We start from the raw sequence: 20,727 nt of genomic DNA, 5'->3' as shown, positions 1-20,727 counted from the left end.
ACAACTCCCCCTCTATCATGACATATGGACGAGCTCTTGCCTCTATCCTCCTGTTATAAGTTTCGTCATCTGAAAGGAATTTACCCTGAAGGTAAGAGATAATCTCGGTTCTCCAATCTTCGCTATAAACAGGAGATATATTGAGGACTGCTCTTTCAAGAAGTTCCACCGAAGGTGCTTTTATTGTTTCGAAGAACACATCCGAAGGTAAGGGCAGCCCCTGTGCTGCTGACTTAGCTAGCAAATCAGCATGCTCATTTTGTCCTCGAGGGATATTTTTGACAGAAAATCCTTCGAAGGAAGCTTCGACTCTTCGAACCATGTCCAGATATTTTTCAAGCTTCGGATCTTTAGCCTTGCAACTCTTGTCAATATGACCCGAAACAACCTGGGAATCAGTTTTAAGAATGGCCCTTCTGATTCCCATTGCTTTTAGCTTCCGAAGACCCAAAAGCAGGGCTTCGTACTCGGTAATATTATTTGTACAACTAAAATCGAGTCTTGCCGCATAACAAGTTTTAACTTTGGATGGCGAGACCAACACAGCAGCTGCTCCTGCCCCGAAGGTTCCCCAAGACCCATCGCAAAACACTGTCCATACTTCGGCATCTTTATTTGTTTCTTCATCCTGAGCCCCTGGCGTCTAGTCAGCAATGAAGTCTGCTAACGCCTGGGACTGGATCGAAGATCTATGCACATAATCAATGCAAAATTCATTGAGCTCTGCAGCCCATTTTCCAATCCGCCCAGTAGCTTCTCTATTTCTCATAATATCCTTCAACGGCTGCGAAGAAGGAACAACTATGTTGTATGCTTGAAAATAATGCCGAAGCTTCCTGGATGCCATCAAAACAGCATATAACACTTTCTCTAACTCTGTATAGTTTTTCTTTGATATACTAAGAACTTCAGATACAAAATACACTGGGACCTGCTTCTTGACTTGGCCATCAAGCTTCTCCTGGACAAGTGCTGCACTTACCGCTGAGTGCGAAGCTGCCACATATAATAACAAAGGAGCCCCTGGCGTTGGTGGAGTTAATGTTGTTAAATCTATCAGATATTGCTTCAGTTCCTCGAAGGCTTTTTGCTGGCTTGGTCCCCATTGAAAGACTTCGGCTGATTTCAGCACTTCGAAGAATGGTAAATTTCTTTCTACTGATCTTGATATAAATCTATTAAGAGATGCCAACCTCCCTGTTAATCTTTGGGCCCCCTTTTTTGTAGTTGGTGGTTCCATTCGAAGTATAGCTTCAATTTTACTTGGATTAGCTTCAATTCCCTTTGTTGAAACCAAGCATCCAAGAAATTTCCCCTTCTTTACTCCGAAGACACATTTTTCTGGATTCAACTTTAAGCCTGCTTGTCTGAAACTGGCGAAGGTCTCCTGCAAATCAGCAATATGATTTTCCTGTTTTGTGCTTTTTACAATGATGTCATCAACATAAGTTAGCACATTTCTGCCTATCTGAGACTGGAGAACCTTCGCAGTCATTCTGCTGAAACTTCCTCCAGCATTTTTGAGCCCCTCAGGCATCCGAAGATAGCAATATGTGCCACTTGGGGTTATGAAGCTAGTCTTCGGCTCATCTTCCTTCTTCATCCAGATTTGGTGGTAGCCTGAGTAACAGTCTAGCAGACTCATGAGCTCTGAAGAAGCTGCTGCATCAACTAAAGAGTCTATCCTTGGCAATGGGAATTCGTCCTTCGGACAAGCCTTGTTGAGATCTGTAAAATCGATACACATTCACCATTTGCCATTGGCCTTTTTTACCATAACAGTGTTAGCTAGCCATTCTGGGTACTTTACTTCTCTGATAACTCCTGCACTAAGGAGTCTTTTGACTTCATTACGAGCACCTTCGGCCTTATCATCAGACATTTTCCGAAGCCTCTGCTTTCTGGGTCTGAAGGATGGGTCAACATTGAGCGAGTATTCAATAACATCCCTATTAACTCCGCAGAGATCATTAGCTGACCATGCAAAAACATCTTTGTTGTTGAACAAAAACCTTATCAAGGTTTTCTCCTGTTCTTCAGATAATTGAGAGCCCAACAGCACCTTCTGCTCTGCTATGTCCTCACATAAGAGCATGGGCTTCGGCTGATCTGCTGAAGCTGCTTTTTCCCTTCTGAATTTGTACTGTTCACAAACTTCAGCTCCATCTATGTTATGGATTGCTTTTGAGTCAGTCCAGTTTCCTTCGGCCCTTCTGGCAGCTTCCTGACTTCCATGAATAGCGATGGGTCCTTGATCCGAAGGTATCTTCATGCAAAGATAAGCAGGATGAAGAATTGCTTCGAAAGCATTGAGGGTGCCACGACCAATAATTGCATTGTAAGGGTATTCCATGTCAACAATGTCAAAAACAACTTGTTCAGTTCTAGTGTTGTTGATGAACCCGAAGGTCACTGACATGGTGATCTTGCCCAGTGCTACAATCTGCCTTCCTCCGAAGCCACAGAGAGGATGTGTAGCATCATGAATCTTATCTTCTGGCTCTTGCATTTGTCTGAAGGCCTTAGCAAATATGATATCAGCTGCACTGCCTGTGTCAACCAAGACATTGTGGACCAGAAATCCTTTGATAACACAAGAGATAACCATGGCATCATTGTGTGGGTAATCCTTGAGTTGAAGGTCCTCTTGGGAGAAGGTAATAGGGATGTGAGACCATCTTAACTTGATGAAAGGTCCTTGCACCCCAACATGCTGTACCCTTCTTTGTGCTTCCTTCTTCTGCTTCTTGTTGGCTGGCTCTGAACATGAACCGCCTGTTATCGGGAGTAGCAGCTTCGGAGCCGAAGCAGCTCCAGCTTGATCGTTGAACGAAGCCATCAGCTCAAAAAAGTGGAAGTGAGTTCACCGGAGGTGGGCGCCAATGTTGGGGACTTGTTCTCAAATGCTATGAATTAAGAACAAGACAACATAGAATGTTAAATGTTAACGTCCTTCGTCCATGAAGCATTATTCCCTTGAGGATAATGAACCTTGGACGAAGGTTGACGAGAATACGATTACGAAGGTTGAGTCTTCGTAATCGAATTTCAATACGATTATCTTTTTTGAGCCGAAGACGAAAAAACACCTTCCCTTCTTTTCGTACTCAGCGAAGCATAGAAAACAACATTTCCCTTTTTCCGAAGCTCTCCTTTTTGTACGCGAAGAAGCTCTTCTCTTTTTTTTCTTTTTGCCGAAGCAACCATTTATGCCATGATGATGATTATCCTACATATGCCTGGATGAATGTTTATGAATGCAAATGCTATGATGTAATGTGATGTGCAAATGAATGTCCAAATACATATCCGAAGCCATACTCTCAGCCATTATTTCCTTAGAAACAATCATACATCAGCTCTGCATTCCCTTAGGAACGTCTTTGGAGCTTCTTCGCCTTTTACTTTCGGTGGAATCAGCGTTGACTTTTCGCTGTAAGCTCTGCATTACCTTAGGAACGACTTTGGAGCTTCTTCGCCTTTTACTTTTGGCGGAATCAGCGTTGACTTTTCGCTGTAAGCTCTGCATTCCCTTAGGAACGACTTTGGAGCTTCTTCGCTTTTTACTTCGGCACTCGATGGTGCGTTCTCAGCTTTTACATTTACATTCCTTGGGGGATTTTGCTCTTATAGAACTAAAAAAGGAAATTACATATGATGGCCCCATTAAAAACCTTTCTCCCCTTTAGGAAGGAAAAGGGTGCCATGAAAAAGAAAAAACATAAAAAGTTACATCAAGTTACACATAATATCGCCGAAGCTCATCCGCATTCCAAGATCTAGGAATGTCGTTGCCGTCCATATCCTTCAATCTGTATGAACCGGGTCTTGACGAAGATGCTACTAAGAAAGGTCCCTCCCATTTCAACTGCAACTTGCCCACTGTGTCTGGGTTGGCCACTCTCCGAAGCACCAAATGTCCTGGCTCAATATTCTCTAGCCGAACTTTTCTATCTCGCCATCTGATTGTTTCGGCTTGATATTTATTGATATTCTCCACAGCTTGAAGCCTGATCCCTTCTAAAGCATCTTTTTCCACAGAGTAAGCATCTTCAGAACCTGATTCTGCCGAAGCTACTACTCTTATTGATCCAGTTTTAGCTTCTTCCGGAGTTATTGCTTCGTCACCAAACAATAGTTTGAATGGAGTAAAGCCTGTTGACCTTGATATTGTTGTGTTGTGGCTCCATACCACTTTGATTAATTGATCTGGCCACTTTCCCCTAGGTTGATTGAAGATTAACTTCATTATTCCTGTCATTATAATGCCATTGGCTCTTTCAACGAGTCCATTTGACTCCGGATGCCTGATTGATGCAAAATGGATCTTCGTACCAATTTGATCACAGAAATCTCTGAAAGCTTCGGAGTCGAACTGTGTTCCATTATCTACAGTGATGGCCTTTGGTACCCCGAAACGACAAACAATATTCTGCCAGAAAAACTTTTGGACGGTGACCGAAGTTATTGTGGCTAAAGGCTTTGCCTCAATCCATTTAGAAAAATATTCCACAGCCACTACAACGTATCTTAAGTTCCCTTGGGCCGGTGGTAATGGACCTAACAAGTCAAGGCCCCACCTTTGCAATGGCCAGATGGGTTGTATGAGCTGTGTTAAGGACGAAGGTTGTTTTTGATCTCTTGCACATTTCTGACAACCTTCGCACTTTTGAACCAATTCCGCTGCATCCGAAGCTGCCTTCGGCCAATAAAACCCTTGGCGGAAAACTTTTCCAAGTAACGGCCTAGATCCAATGTGAGATCCACACAGGCCTGCATGTATTTCTTTCATCAACTCTATGCCTTCGGTTCTAGATAAACACTTGAGTAGCGGAGCACAAACTCCATGCTTGTACAACTCCCCCTCTATCATGACATATGGACGAGCTCTTGCCTCTATCCTCCTGTTATAAGTTTCGTCATCTGAAAGGAATTTACCCTGAAGGTAAGAGATAATCTCGGTTCTCCAATCTTCGCTATAAACAGGAGATATATTGAGGACTGCTCTTTCAAGAAGTTCCACCGAAGGTGCTTTTATTGTTTCGAAGAACACATCCGAAGGTAAGGGCAGCCCCTGTGCTGCTGACTTAGCTAGCAAATCAGCATGCTCATTTTGTCCTCGAGGGATATTTTTGACAGAAAATCCTTCGAAGGAAGCTTCGACTCTTCGAACCATGTCCAGATATTTTTCAAGCTTCGGATCTTTAGCCTTGCAACTCTTGTCAATATGACCCGAAACAACCTGGGAATCAGTTTTAAGAATGGCCCTTCTGATTCCCATTGCTTTTAGCTTCCGAAGACCCAAAAGCAGGGCTTCGTACTCGGTAATATTATTTGTACAACTAAAATCGAGTCTTGCCGCATAACAAGTTTTAACTTTGGATGGCGAGACCAACACAGCAGCTGCTCCTGCCCCGAAGGTTCCCCAAGACCCATCGCAAAACACTGTCCATACTTCGGCATCTTTATTTGTTTCTTCATCCTGAGCCCCTGGCGTCTAGTCAGCAATGAAGTCTGCTAACGCCTGGGACTGGATCGAAGATCTATGCACATAATCAATGCAAAATTCATTGAGCTCTGCAGCCCATTTTCCAATCCGCCCAGTAGCTTCTCTATTTCTCATAATATCCTTCAACGGCTGCGAAGAAGGAACAACTATGTTGTATGCTTGAAAATAATGCCGAAGCTTCCTGGATGCCATCAAAACAGCATATAACACTTTCTCTAACTCTGTATAGTTTTTCTTTGATATACTAAGAACTTCAGATACAAAATACACTGGGACCTGCTTCTTGACTTGGCCATCAAGCTTCTCCTGGACAAGTGCTGCACTTACCGCTGAGTGCGAAGCTGCCACATATAATAACAAAGGAGCCCCTAGCGTTGGTGGAGTTAATGTTGTTAAATCTATCAGATATTGCTTCAGTTCCTCGAAGGCTTTTTGCTGGCTTGGTCCCCATTGAAAGACTTCGGCTGATTTCAGCACTTCGAAGAATGGTAAATTTCTTTCTACTGATCTTGATATAAATCTATTAAGAGATGCCAACCTCCCTGTTAATCTTTGGGCCCCCTTTTTTGTAGTTGGTGGTTCCATTCGAAGTATAGCTTCAATTTTACTTGGATTAGCTTCAATTCCCTTTGTTGAAACCAAGCATCCAAGAAATTTCCCCTTCTTTACTCCGAAGACACATTTTTCTGGATTCAACTTTAAGCCTGCTTGTCTGAAACTGGCGAAGGTCTCCTGCAAATCAGCAATATGATTTTCCTGTTTTGTGCTTTTTACAATGATGTCATCAACATAAGTTAGCACATTTCTGCCTATCTGAGACTGGAGAACCTTCGCAGTCATTCTGCTGAAACTTCCTCCAGCATTTTTGAGCCCCTCAGGCATCCGAAGATAGCAATATGTGCCACTTGGGGTTATGAAGCTAGTCTTCGGCTCATCTTCCTTCTTCATCCAGATTTGGTGGTAGCCTGAGTAACAGTCTAGCAGACTCATGAGCTCTGAAGAAGCTGCTGCATCAACTAAAGAGTCTATCCTTGGCAATGGGAATTCGTCCTTCGGACAAGCCTTGTTGAGATCTGTAAAATCGATACACATTCACCATTTGCCATTGGCCTTTTTTACCATAACAGTGTTAGCTAGCCATTCTGGGTACTTTACTTCTCTGATAACTCCTGCACTAAGGAGTCTTTTGACTTCATTACGAGCACCTTCGGCCTTATCATCAGACATTTTCCGAAGCCTCTGCTTTCTGGGTCTGAAGGATGGGTCAACATTGAGCGAGTATTCAATAACATCCCTATTAACTCCGCAGAGATCATTAGCTGACCATGCAAAAACATCTTTGTTGTTGAACAAAAACCTTATCAAGGTTTTCTCCTGTTCTTCAGATAATTGAGAGCCCAACAGCACCTTCTGCTCTGCTATGTCCTCACATAAGAGCATGGGCTTCGGCTGATCTGCTGAAGCTGCTTTTTCCCTTCTGAATTTGTACTGTTCACAAACTTCAGCTCCATCTATGTTATGGATTGCTTTTGAGTCAGTCCAGTTTCCTTCGGCCCTTCTGGCAGCTTCCTGACTTCCATGAATAGCGATGGGTCCTTGATCCGAAGGTATCTTCATGCAAAGATAAGCAGGATGAAGAATTGCTTCGAAAGCATTGAGGGTGCCACGACCAATAATTGCATTGTAAGGGTATTCCATGTCAACAATGTCAAAAACAACTTGTTCAGTTCTAGTGTTGTTGATGAACCCGAAGGTCACTGACATGGTGATCTTGCCCAGTGCTACAATCTGCCTTCCTCCGAAGCCACAGAGAGGATGTGTAGCATCATGAATCTTATCTTCTGGCTCTTGCATTTGTCTGAAGGCCTTAGCAAATATGATATCAGCTGCACTGCCTGTGTCAACCAAGACATTGTGGACCAGAAATCCTTTGATAACACAAGAGATAACCATGGCATCATTGTGTGGGTAATCCTTGAGTTGAAGGTCCTCTTGGGAGAAGGTAATAGGGATGTGAGACCATCTTAACTTGATGAAAGGTCCTTGCACCCCAACATGCTGTACCCTTCTTTGTGCTTCCTTCTTCTGCTTCTTGTTGGCTGGCTCTGAACATGAACCGCCTGTTATCGGGAGTAGCAGCTTCGGAGCCGAAGCAGCTCCAGCTTGATCGTTGAACGAAGCCATCAGCTCAAAAAAGTGGAAGTGAGTTCACCGGAGGTGGGCGCCAATGTTGGGGACTTGTTCTCAAATGCTATGAATTAAGAACAAGACAACATAGAATGTTAAATGTTAACGTCCTTCGTCCATGAAGCATTATTCCCTTGAGGATAATGAACCTTGGACGAAGGTTGACGAGAATACGATTACGAAGGTTGAGTCTTCGTAATCGAATTTCAATAGATTGTATAAAATAATATAAAGTAAAGGGTATCAAAGGTAAATGAATCGTAAACGAATCAAATTATATTTAATCAATATATTGAATCATTGAAATACAGTTATACCTCTGCCTTGGCAAAGGTTGATTCCTGAATGATGCGATTGCAATTACAAGAATCCGTGAACAGTAAAGGGATACTGTTCACTATTTATAGGCACAGGACACAGCCTGTGAGAAATTACAATTATGCCCCTCATAAAAGTTTACAACATTGACTCAGACCTTTATGGACTAAAAGGTCATTCTATCTTTAAGTCGGTTTGTAATATCGAAGCTTCATGAAGAGGAACCTTCGGCCATCTCATACAAACAGCATCAGCCGAAAGCCGCTTCTTCCTAGAAGACCTTCGGCGACGAAGCATAGACCCAACAGCCGTGTAGCACGTGGCTTTGAAAAGCTTGGTCCCATTCAGCATTTGCAAAGACTCTGTCAAGCTTAATAAGAGTTGGATTTGTACGCTCATTGTTCCAAGTGAACCTTCTATTTTGCAGGTTAATCTCCTTTAGGTCACAACAGTCTAGCATATCACTGAAGCGGTTCATTAGGCTAGGGTTCAGACGCCTCGTATTCTTGTCACTAGCTTTGTAAATTAAATTAAAATCTCCTAAAAGCAGCCACTTAATTCCAGATTGCCGTTTCAGTTCTTGATTTATCCTAAAATTATATATATTATAAATTCTATCGACCTTTGTTTAATAATGAATAAAGAAAGAAAAGGGACACGTTTTGGAATTTTGAAGATTTGGAGCCTGTCATGTTCTCAAGTTTGGAGCCACCTCCACGGCTCCACCACGAACCGCCCTAGCTAGCTCTCTGCGCCACCACGCCGCCTACTGAAGTAGCTTCTTCGACCGTCTGTTTCCCCTCGCCCACTCTCTCGCTGCAACGTGCTGCCGAGGGTCAGCGTCGCTTCGCCATGGCCATCAATGGCCGCCTCCCACTAGTGCCCTTTTGTCTCCTTCCCCGGCTATAAAACCCATCCGAGCTCTTCTCCTCTTGTTCCTGCTCGTTCTCTCGTACCAAGCTGTTGCTCGCCTACGCTTGTTCGCGCGACGTGCTGCTGCTGTCGTGCCGACGCCTGTGCTCGTCCGATTTCGCTCACACCGTCGAAGTCCCACACCTTGCGTGCACCCTCGTCGTGCCCGTAACTAGCTCATCGTCGTCTCGTGTCACCGGAGCTCGGCCTCTCATCGCCGAGCCGTGTTGCTACTGCTCGTTGTTGCCGCGTCGCAGCACCCTACTCTGTCTGCCGCCGTGCTCGATTATCCGCTCAGCTCCAGTGCCAGCACCTCGTCAGAGTCTACCCTGCTGCTCCCTGCTCGTCACCATTTCCCGACGTGCCGTGACATCGCTAGTGCGCTGAACGCCGCCCGAACACGCCGTCGCCGAAGCAAGGTAAAAGGAGAAAAATTGCGTGCTACCCCTAGAAGCTATAAATAATCGAGATCTAGCCCCTGCGCTAATTTTTGTTATAAGAAAATATGTATTTGGTGTTCCAATAGATTAATTATAAATTTACTAACTTCATAAGAATGTGATTAAGCATTTTAATTACTATTTACCATCAATTTTTAAGTTCCCGTAATTTATTTGAACCATGTTTATTATAATCAACAGATACGTAGATTTCTAAATATGAAATTAAAAAGAATTTTATATACCATCTTTTCATAACCAAAACTATTATATAAATAATTGCATGATTATCTTTGCATAAGGTGTGATTTAGATATTAATCAAAGTCTTATATGGTTTTATGCATAAATATTGTATATTGACACTACGAAAGAATAGAGTTTTCTAATAATGTTAAAAAGAGTTCATTATGTGCTCATACTTTCATAATAAAGAAAATGATAGTTTATATTGTTGAATATAGTTTTCTTTTTAATGAATTAGATCTTTTGTTCCTAAATCGAAACTAAATTTAATCAATAGATTAATTATATTTTCTCATAGTTGTTAATTAAACTTACATTTCAATTTGTTCAAAACTAGTTATATGGGCTTGATTAATCATTCTATCAAACTTAGTCCACGTCATATATATCACTTAGTTTTTCATAAAGGATAAAATAAAGAAATTAGTGCTCATGTTCTTTTTATAATTAAAATGTTAGTTTATATATTGATTATAAATATAGCTTTCTTAATAATAACATAGGCTATGTGTTTTCTTAAATAAAAGTGTATATACATAATTATTTTATTATCTCTTGCATAAAATTTATTTAAGCCATGTGTTTTCTAATGAAATTAAAAGATAGTTAGTTGTTCAATATCTTTTGCATGAAAATCTACTTAAGGCTTATAATGTAGCTCTTCATACATAAGTGTTTAATAATATGATTATGTTCTTTTCACATAAAACCTATTTAGATCTATATCTTAGTTTGTCACAAGTGAATGTTTAGATATATAATATATATCTTTCTAAAAGTTGAAAAGGTTAGACAATGTTATAATGTGTTTTTATCTTCTTATAAACTCTTAATCTTAGACATACAACATATAGCTTTTATAAGAGATTAAAATAGTAAACCTAATATTTGTATATTTATAATTAAGTTATTTTCAAGCTTAGTCTTGTTTTATAAAATATGAACCAAACCTTTTTCACAAGTGCGACTTCTTGTTATAACCTTTGCTTGTGATGTTTTTTGAAAAGCAAATGCTCTTTTTGTTATGCGTTCTTTTAGCTTTGTCTATGGTGAATGTTGTATGTTATTGAGTGGTGTTTGTTTCTTTTTATTTGTTTGTGTGTTATTCAATGGTTGATTTAGTAATTGAATTGAGATCTATTCCGTGGAAGAACTTCAAGTTTTCTATAAGCAAGGCAAGTGGTCTTCTCCCCTGCATATTCTATTTCATCCTAAACAATACATAAAATAAAGTTTGCATTTATGATATGCATAATTTGATAGGTTACCTATTTAGATATATCTAACATTTCCAAGCTTATTCCTTGTTTAACCTGGGTTATGATCTAATCAAGTAGCTATGTTATTGCTACATCATTAACTTTATGTCAGTACTCTTGCTGATGATATTAATGTTCCAAATGGTAAGTTTACATTATTGTTGTTAATTTGATGATTTTACAAGATTATATTGTGTTAATTGGAACATGAAGTGACCATCCAGGAAAAAAGTGCAAACCATTAGTGCTATCATGGCTCTGGCTTTGGTAATTAGCTTTGTATGCTTAGTGCCTTGCAACCTTACATGAAATATGAGCAACATGGGCGACAATGGTTTGGTGGCAGCTCACGTTAACATGGGGTGTTAGTCTTGGCTAAGGTAGCTCTCCTAGAGGGTCAACAATACTGACGTGGAAACCTTAGCGAGTTGCTTTGTATTAAGTGTATTCTATGAAAGCCTCATAGTGGATCTCTAGCCATTCACCTCGGAAATGAATACGGGACTTGCAAAGTTAGGCTAGAGGGGATACACGACTTGCGGGTAAAGTTGTACCACCTTCACAGAGTGTAAAACTGATGTATAATGTTCACGGTTAAGAGTACTCTGGACCCTCAATGATAATTGAACTTGGATGAAAATAAAGCATGTTCTATTGTGCTCAAGTGCTTATATATATATATATATAGGTATAATGGGAGCCTTGGGCTTCGGATATTAAAGAGAGCCCGGGTCGGTTACGGGGTCTAGACCGCTGAACCAAGCACGCTTGTGTTTAATGGAGATGAGACAGACAGCATGCAGGACAGACGGCGCCGTGACGCGGTTGGTTAATGGCTAGGCGGTAAACATATGGTAGTGGGCGGAATTATAGGGATTAGATTCCACATGCAAACGTGCTTACTTTGTTACGTGGGCACGGAATTTATGGATCTTGCATGGGGTATAATGGTGGGAGTTAAAGATAATATCGAATAAGATGTTGAAAGATATGGCATAAAACAGATACACTATAAATGTTGCATATATAGTATATACCGTTTGGCGTAAAACATTGAGTCATTGTGCGTAAGTAGTGTGTTAGGGATATTTGTATTACATGTACATTGCTATAATATCGGTACGGTTTCGGAAATAATGAAAATACCCTGGAAACGTGGATGCGGTTACTTGTTTAGTATAGCATCCGTGATTTCCTTTCATTCGAAAAAATACCCCAAGACTGCATAACTAGTTGGCGGTGGAGATGGCCGGCTCTGGACAATCACCGGCGATGGTAGGAGATGGCGTTCGTCTTGATCCAGAGACAAAGGGAGTAGTTGATGGTAACTTACTGGTTACACCACCTCCTGCTCTACTAGGGCATGTAATCGACGAGATGAGCATAGGGGAGGAAGGCGAACAAAGGGTTCGACCTCCGATGTCCAATATTAGCTCCAGGGAGACGGATACGCCTCAAATACTGCATTCACATGTAAGTCCAATTGTTGTATTTGATTCTTGATTGATTAGATTGTTATGATCATATTCCGTGGTACAAACAACAATGTCAATGAATTGTAGAAAAAAACATTGATCCAAATATAGTGCCAACAGTAGGGATGACTTTCAAGGATGTTGATGATGCATATAAATTCTATAAAAGGTATGCATATGAAGTTGGATTTCCATTGAAGAAATATAGAGAGAAGACATTCAGTAAGTGGATAAATTGTTCACGTGAAGGTAAAAGTGCACCAAAATCAAATGATACACCTAGGATGAGGAATAGGAATTCGGGGCGTACGCAATGTAAGGCTGGAATGAAATTAAAAAATATATGATGATGAAAAAATGGTTGTAGCTGCAAAAATTGAACTGGTGAATTTGGAGCATAACCATGAGTTCATAACTGACGAAGCAGAGAAATAACATTTATGTTGCAACAAAAGTAGGGATGCTGAGTTCATAAATTTTGTTGATGCAATGCATGATAGCCGAGTGCCGCAGCATTGTATAGTTGATTTTATATCAGACATGTATGATGGGCCAGAGAACGTACCGGTAACTGCTCAAGATCTAAAAAACATGTAAGCAATATTTTTATGTTGCCTGTGTATATATTGAGTGTCATAAATATTACTATAGTAAATGTTTGTATAATCATTTGTTGGGCATACAAATGTAGGAGGGCAGCAAGGAGACGAGAAAACTGCGCAAATGATGTAGCCAAACTTTTGGCTTTCTTTACGGAATGCAAGAAACAGAATCCACAATTTTTTTGTGATTTTCAGCTAGACAATGATGGGAAAATAGTGAGTATTTTTTGGTCACACGCAAGTATGCAGGGGGAATATGCAGATTATGGTGATGCTGTGACATTTGATACAACACACAAGACAAATATATATGATAAACCACTGGGCATGTTTATTGGAGCTAACAGCCATCTGCAGTGTACAATGTTTGGATTTGTTTTGTTGGGAGATGAAACAGTTCAGACTTTTGAATGGGCTTTCAATTCATTCAAAACATGTATGGGATGCGAGGGTCCGAGAGTTATGCTAACAGGTATGTGGTATGTGAATTTGTTATGCAAAAAAGTTAAATAATTTATTGTGAAAGTAAAATAATAGTTTGTGGGCAATTGCAGATCAAGATCCTGCAATGCCAATTGCTCTGAGAACTGTATTTCCAAAAATAGTTCATAGACTGTGTTTATGGCATGTACAGAACAGATTTATGCCATTCTTAAATGAATTATATGCAAGGTTTGCTGATAAGGATTTTAAAACAACATTCCAATCTATTATACATCATCCATTAACTCCTCATGAGTTTGAATGTGCCTGGGAAATGATGCTAGAGGAATTCAATCTTCATGAAGATATGACTCTACGCAAATTATATGAAATAAGGAAAGAATGGATACCAGCATTTTTTAAAAATGACTTCTGTGGGGTAATGGTATCTACACAACGAAGTGAGAGCATGAACAGATTAGTGAAGCAATCACATGTAGATGCGAACACCCCTCTGCATAAGTTCGCTAAACAAATGATGAAAATATTGCATAGCAGGAAAAAATGAAAGAATCAAAGGAGGCATTGATAAGAAAGGTATGTCATTATCAATAATGTATGGCATACATGTTTATGTAAATACGTTGTTTAATTATGATATTAACGTCTTATAGGGACCAAGGACAACAGATATGTTGTATAGGTTCAAAGTGAGAGTCTCTAGGGCATACACCAGAGCTGTTATGAATAGATTTGAGGAATCAATGAAATACGCCACTGCATATAGAATATTGAAGGACATAGACGGTTGTGATAAAGATTGGATCGTACAACATACAAAAAGATCTAATAAAATTGTGTGGGGACAACATCAATTCAAGATAACAGCGAACATAGAAGCTGGGGAGTATACATGCGAGTGCAAACAGTGGGAACATACAGGTTTGTACATATTGTGTTGATTAAAAGAATAAAATTGCATACTAAATAATTTGTTGATTGTAGTACAAATTAATCTATATCATTAAAAAATAATGGTTGGTCTTCATGTTTTAAGGTCTATTGTGTGTTCATCTTTTAAGAGCCTTCATGCATCTACAAGTTGAAAAGATACCTTCAAAGTATATATTGCAAAGGTACACTGTCTCATCAAGAAAAGATGTACCGTTTGAAAGAATTGATAAGAGCTTCAGGGGAAAGGATAAAGTTACTAAATCATACAGACAGAAAATGTTGCTAACTAAAACAATGAAAGTTGTTCGCTAGGCGTGTATGTTAAAAGCAGGGTATGACAAGGCAATGGATGTGTTGGATTAGCTCGATGGCGTTCTATGCCGATTAGAGCCAGACATTGGATGTAATGAGTCATGTGATGTTGGTGATGATGAGGAAAACCAGGTAATAAGATTCCAATTTTTTAAATGTCATACTATTTGGAACATATAGTATGCATGGTAACATATTATTTGTACCAAGAAGGAGAAGTAAATAATAATAATGCTGGCGATGGAATGGAAGATGACAATTCAATTACATGCCATAAAATGGTATGTAAAGGATAAATATATAATCTTGCATGAAGTATTGTATGTAATGAATATATAAAATCAATGTACTAAAAAAATTTATTTTGTAGGATGAGCATAACACCATGACTGGATGTGAACATGCGTTAACATTAATAACAGCTGGTAACCAGGTACATATTCAAAAATTAGTGTTCATTTGTATATAATGAAAATAGATGTTTATGCTGCATGGAAATGATGATGTATTTGGGTTGTGCTATATAGGTGGACAACATGAGAATTCCACCTAAGGTTGGTGATACAAGTTCTCCGTGTCACGTAGCACACGACCAAATGGAACAGATTGGTGCATCCTCAGAAGCTAAGAAGGTGAGCATTGAGAACTGATTTTGCTGATTGGTAGAAAAATACTTTATGTAAATATGTGTATACTAATTAATAACTTCTTTTATTATATAGAGGTTGAATTTTAATGTGGATGTTATAAATCTGAGTATGCCGGATCGTGCAAGACCAAAAGGACGGACAATAAAAATATAGAAGATAGGATTTCGAAACTAGGTGCCAAAGGAGAAAAAAGAAGAATAGGAGATGCCAATTGTGTGGAATAGCAGATGAACATAACAGCAGAACGTGTTTGTCTGTGGAAGAGAACATGGCAAGACTAGCAAAACTGGCTAATCGAAAGAGAGGACGACCGGCTGGATCAAGACTAAACAATAAAACAACTGCTCCACAGTGGAATGAAACATCGACTGCTAAAAAACATCGTATTGATGAAGAAGTAGAAAATGAATAAGCCACTGAGCATATGGAATTGGGTGAATAATTTGAAGTGTGACTAAAGAGAGGTCGATGGAGTATAAATTTGTAATAGCACAATGACCTATGTTTTAGTTTTGGAAATTAATAGTTTGCATGACTGGGTTATATAATGTGTTGATATAATACTATAATATGTTGTGTAAAACTAGACCATTACACAAATTATGAAACTAAATATATACCAAAAATTGGCATTGAACATTTAACAATCGGTCGATCTAGACAGGAATGGTATATAAACTCAATACACTTAACATAACTAAACAATTGGTAGTACATAATTCGGGTTTCACACTACATCTACACCAGAAAGAGCATAGACACTGGACACAGTTAGCATAATTAGCATGGTAAATGTGTAAAAGGAACCTAATGTATATAAAATAAGGAAGTATATATGTTGCATAAAACTTGAATATTAAGGATAATATGATAATAGAAATACGCCAAACATTGGATGGAAACGATTAACAATCTGACAATCTGGAAATGTAAAGCATAGAAGTTCATAACAGATAGCATAACTAGGCATTCTGGTACCACTTCTATTTTACACACTTGAAATAAATACTGATACAAAGTAGCATAAACACTGGACACAACAAACATAAGTGTCATGGGGAGTATCATACACATGAGCAACACTTGACATAAGTGACTCAAGAAGTAACATAAACAGTTTGGGGATCCCAGAGGGAAACTTGTTCAGCTATGATATCTAAGTCTTGCCTTTCAAACCACGTCGTTTCCTTGGAACATACTTGAAAGGCATCAGTTCTGCAGGGAAGAGGTAAACCCTGTTGTTGCGATGAAAGGTTAGGTAATGCAGAACAAAAGCACGTTGGTCCAATGGTTTATCCTGAAATTGTCATAATAGTTGAATTAATGCTAAGAAGATGTATGCAGGAGTAATATATGCATGATCAAAACACTAATTTAGTAACATACCGGAACAACAAATTCTGATAAGTCGCCATCATCAAAATCGTAGCATCAGAAGAAGTTTGCGACAAAAAAACCACAATCATTTGATCCTAGTAACATGGTTGGACAATTGGGAAGAAGCCCAATCTTGTAGTTGCCAAACTTTGATAAACTTGTATCTGGTCGAGCTTCATGTAACGCAATGCTAAGTCTTCTCATTATTAATGTGGACCAAGGTATTTTCGTTCCATTTATCAACAATTGATCATTGTGGATTTGTTTCCAGGAAGTGCCTCCAAGCAATGGCCCATAAGGATTTGAATCTAAAATGTCTATTCGACGAAGTTGAAAGTTGATTGCATAAAGGGTCCAGTGACTACGGCGTAACATAGGAACCATGATCTGTTAACATATATGTATAAGTTTATGAGTGAACAATAATATGTCTATGGAAAAATAAAGATAACGTAAAATATAACTTATGACCAAATGAATATTAAAATATTCTTACAAATAATACTGATTGGGGCTCACCAATTTAATTTGGTTCAGAACTTCATCTGGAGGAAGCGTCGATTCTAGTTGTTCTTTAAGAACTGATGTTGAGAAGGGCTAGGGATTTGTACTGTGTTGTTCGAACTCCTCGATATTCAAAACGGTCTGGACAAAAAATATATTGATTAGTATTATATATTTATACAGTAAGGATTAAAATATGATACAAAGTTAAAGAGAAAAAAATACCCCAACATTGACATTTAGTATTAGTGTGTTGATTATGGTATCTGGATTGTATAATAAATCATCATCACGAATACAGTCGATAAATCCCTGCATGAAAAGGTTCTTAAGGCATTTATTAGGGCCAAACGATTAGACAACATCCAGGACAGAACCTCAATATCCTCCAAAATCAATGATAGACCTAGAAAAAAATGAAACTTTAATTATAAATCATCTAATTATACTTAATTGAAGTTTGAATAACGAATACATACATGCTCGGATCTAGTTGTCCTGAACAAATGAACTTAAATAGTTGGCGAGCACATTCTTTACGTGATACATGGGAAGGTTCAGCAACTACAGATTTAGAGGAAATATCTCTTGCAACAAGTTCAGTAGTTGCCTAATATATATATTTGTTAGTAATCAATGGCATAAATAATTATGTATTGTAGTGTACATATATAAAAAAATATAAGAAGATGACACGACATGACTAACTTCTGTCAATGGGGTTTTGTCAAACTATGGTGCACCAGATACGGGAGTATCATGTTTAACAGTATTTTGCCCTTCCTGAAAAACAATAAAATTATCAATATATACGTAATCAAACATAGGTTATAACTAATATTAACATAATATGATGAAGGAATAAATACTGACAGTATTTATGGGTGGTGTTAATTCAGAAACAGCACGCTTGTCGGTTGTGGGAGCCTAGTGAATAAAATAAATAAAAGCATGCATATATATATTATTGTTACTTTCATAAATTGTAATTGAAAGTATAATAACTGTGAATAAAGTAAAACAAACATTTGATTTTGGAGTCTTGTCAAATATTGGGACATCCATAACTGAATCTTTTTCACAAACGTTTCCACTAACAATCTGTAATGGAAACATATGAAATTGGAGTAAATGATAACTTGTATGCTATATTTAATATATGATTTATATATAAAGTTTGTATGAAAAAACTAACATATTCTGATACTTTGATATCATCAGTAGGAACATGTATTTTCTGATCGTGTTGCTGATTATCAAGGGTTTGAACAGGTGGAGTGGATACTGGAGCATTTGTTGGAGGCATTGAGGTAGTGGGTGGGATATCTATATTTGGACAATATAATAATAAATTAGTTGTTGCTGAAATGTACCAGAAATATAAATGTAGAGTAATAAAAAAATGGTTAAGCATACATATTATCACAAACTACATCAATATACTATCGGGATGCATAAAATAAATGAGAGTTTTCAAAATAAAATCAACTGAAAGGTGTTGGTGATGTATTAGTATAAATTAATGCATAAGTAATATATACTATGTTGCATAAAATAAAGTATTTGAAATCGTATACCTAAATATAATTTTAGTTTTAATTATCCGTGAGCTTGATTAATTTAAAAACAATTAAACATAAATATTAAAACCTTTTTGTTGTGTATCGCGCTGCGTTGCAGCCCTCAGAACTTCATCGATCATTTTACCAAAGGTCTCAGATAGTTCAATCTGTTTAGAAATAATCATCTGATGGCTCAGCTTAAGAGAATCACAGTACTTATCCACCTCCTTGTCATGAGCATCAAACATTGATTCAAACATTGGTCGATGCTGGGAGGGCAAACATTTCAGCTTGTTGCCAATCAAATGCTTGATACGTGGCACATATATGTTGAAAACGTCAGAAACAGGCCGTTCTGGTGCAATGACATAACATGTTTCTGAACGGCTACGAAACTGTATAAAGCCAAGTTACAACTGTTAGCAGTTATTGGAATTGTAACATCTGCATAACAGGACAAAAAATGTTTATGTCTAACCTCTGCATGACCGAATGGTTCACCAGTTTTACGGAGGGGACGTCTGTCACCCCTAGCCAAATCTCTTATGGTCTCATTATCAAAAAAACTTAATGCGAGGAGTACCATATTTGTTATCAGGTCATGCAGGGTGATGTAAGTGATCAAGATAGTAAATCTGAACAAAAAAGAATGCAAAAAATATTTAATTAGTACAAAACAAATATTTGCATATCATATATATGCTTGGTAAACAAAGAATTACTTACTAGAATAATGAGTGAACATCCATATATTGTTGTTGTAATGTTTGTTTTGTTCCTTTTGTGCCAACGACTGGCAGCATCACACAAATCAGTATAAACTAGTTGACACCAGTCAATATCAGCCATCCGGGCCATGTTTGAAGTCATTAGTACCTCATTGTTTGTAATGCCCCATGAAGCAGATGGAAAAAGAAGTCGATTGAATAAAATCAGAAAAAAGCATCTGATTAATAACTCATCATCATTGCCAAGCACTATCTTGTCCTGAAGCTTGACAACATCAAACTCTTCTTTACAGATTGAGATCACGTCTCAGTTTTGCAGCAGCATCCACTTCACCATACCAATCAGTAAACTCCCTGCCCCCTCCAGCACTTGGCAATCCCAAAATAAGACGAACCGTCTCTTTTGTTATCTTCAGTTCCTTGCCAGCCCCTGGGCGTATGGTCATGTCATGCGGATCCAACTTATCCATCAACCACCTGATGAGAGATCTGCTCTCTAAGGCATCAGTTCGCAAATCAAATATACTGGAAAATCCCAACCTAGCGACTGCATCCCGCTGTCGATCGCTCATTATCCAAGTTGAGACAATAACATCATAAGGAATGCAGCGGATATTCATTTTCTGAAAGCATTAATGAATATGCATTAATACACAATATATATATATATATATTGTTATAACTAAGGATACTATATATACATACAAGTGATATTTATTAGATGCTTGTAAATAACTAGAGTCTAAAACACTAACAAAAATAAACAGCATACCAAAAATAATAATATATATAAATGTAACGTGGGGGAAATACAAAATTGATTGTGCACCAAAATTAACACATAAATAAACATAAATATATACATAGTACCTGTGATTTTCTAGGAGTCTTCTGTTTAGGAGAGCTTGTTTTTGTAATGATATTTGACTTGACATCTATATCAAACTTTGAACTGCTTGTCACAATCGGAACTTGTGGGGAAGGGACTTTTATCTTCTTTGCACGGTTTTTTCTGAAGGGGAAGGTGAGGCTGATCTAAATTGGCGCTTCAAAGATGGAGCATCCATGAAATCATCATCGGACAATGTGGATGGAGCTGAAGGAGGATTTCTTTTTACACGACAAGCTAGTGCCTTTCTGCGAACATGATGAACTGGTGCTGGTTGTGGATCAGTCTGCTGCTGGTTATGTGGATTATTAGCTTGATGTGCTGAGCTGCTAGATCGAGTTCGTCTGGAAATGTCAACTGAAAAAACCTCCTGACTTGACT

Source organism: Zea mays, chromosome 5 (assembly GCF_902167145.1).
Source record: "Zea mays cultivar B73 chromosome 5, Zm-B73-REFERENCE-NAM-5.0, whole genome shotgun sequence".
In the NCBI taxonomy this organism is placed as follows: Eukaryota; Viridiplantae; Streptophyta; class Magnoliopsida; order Poales; family Poaceae; genus Zea; species Zea mays.
Note: the sequence above shows the minus strand (reverse complement) of the source record.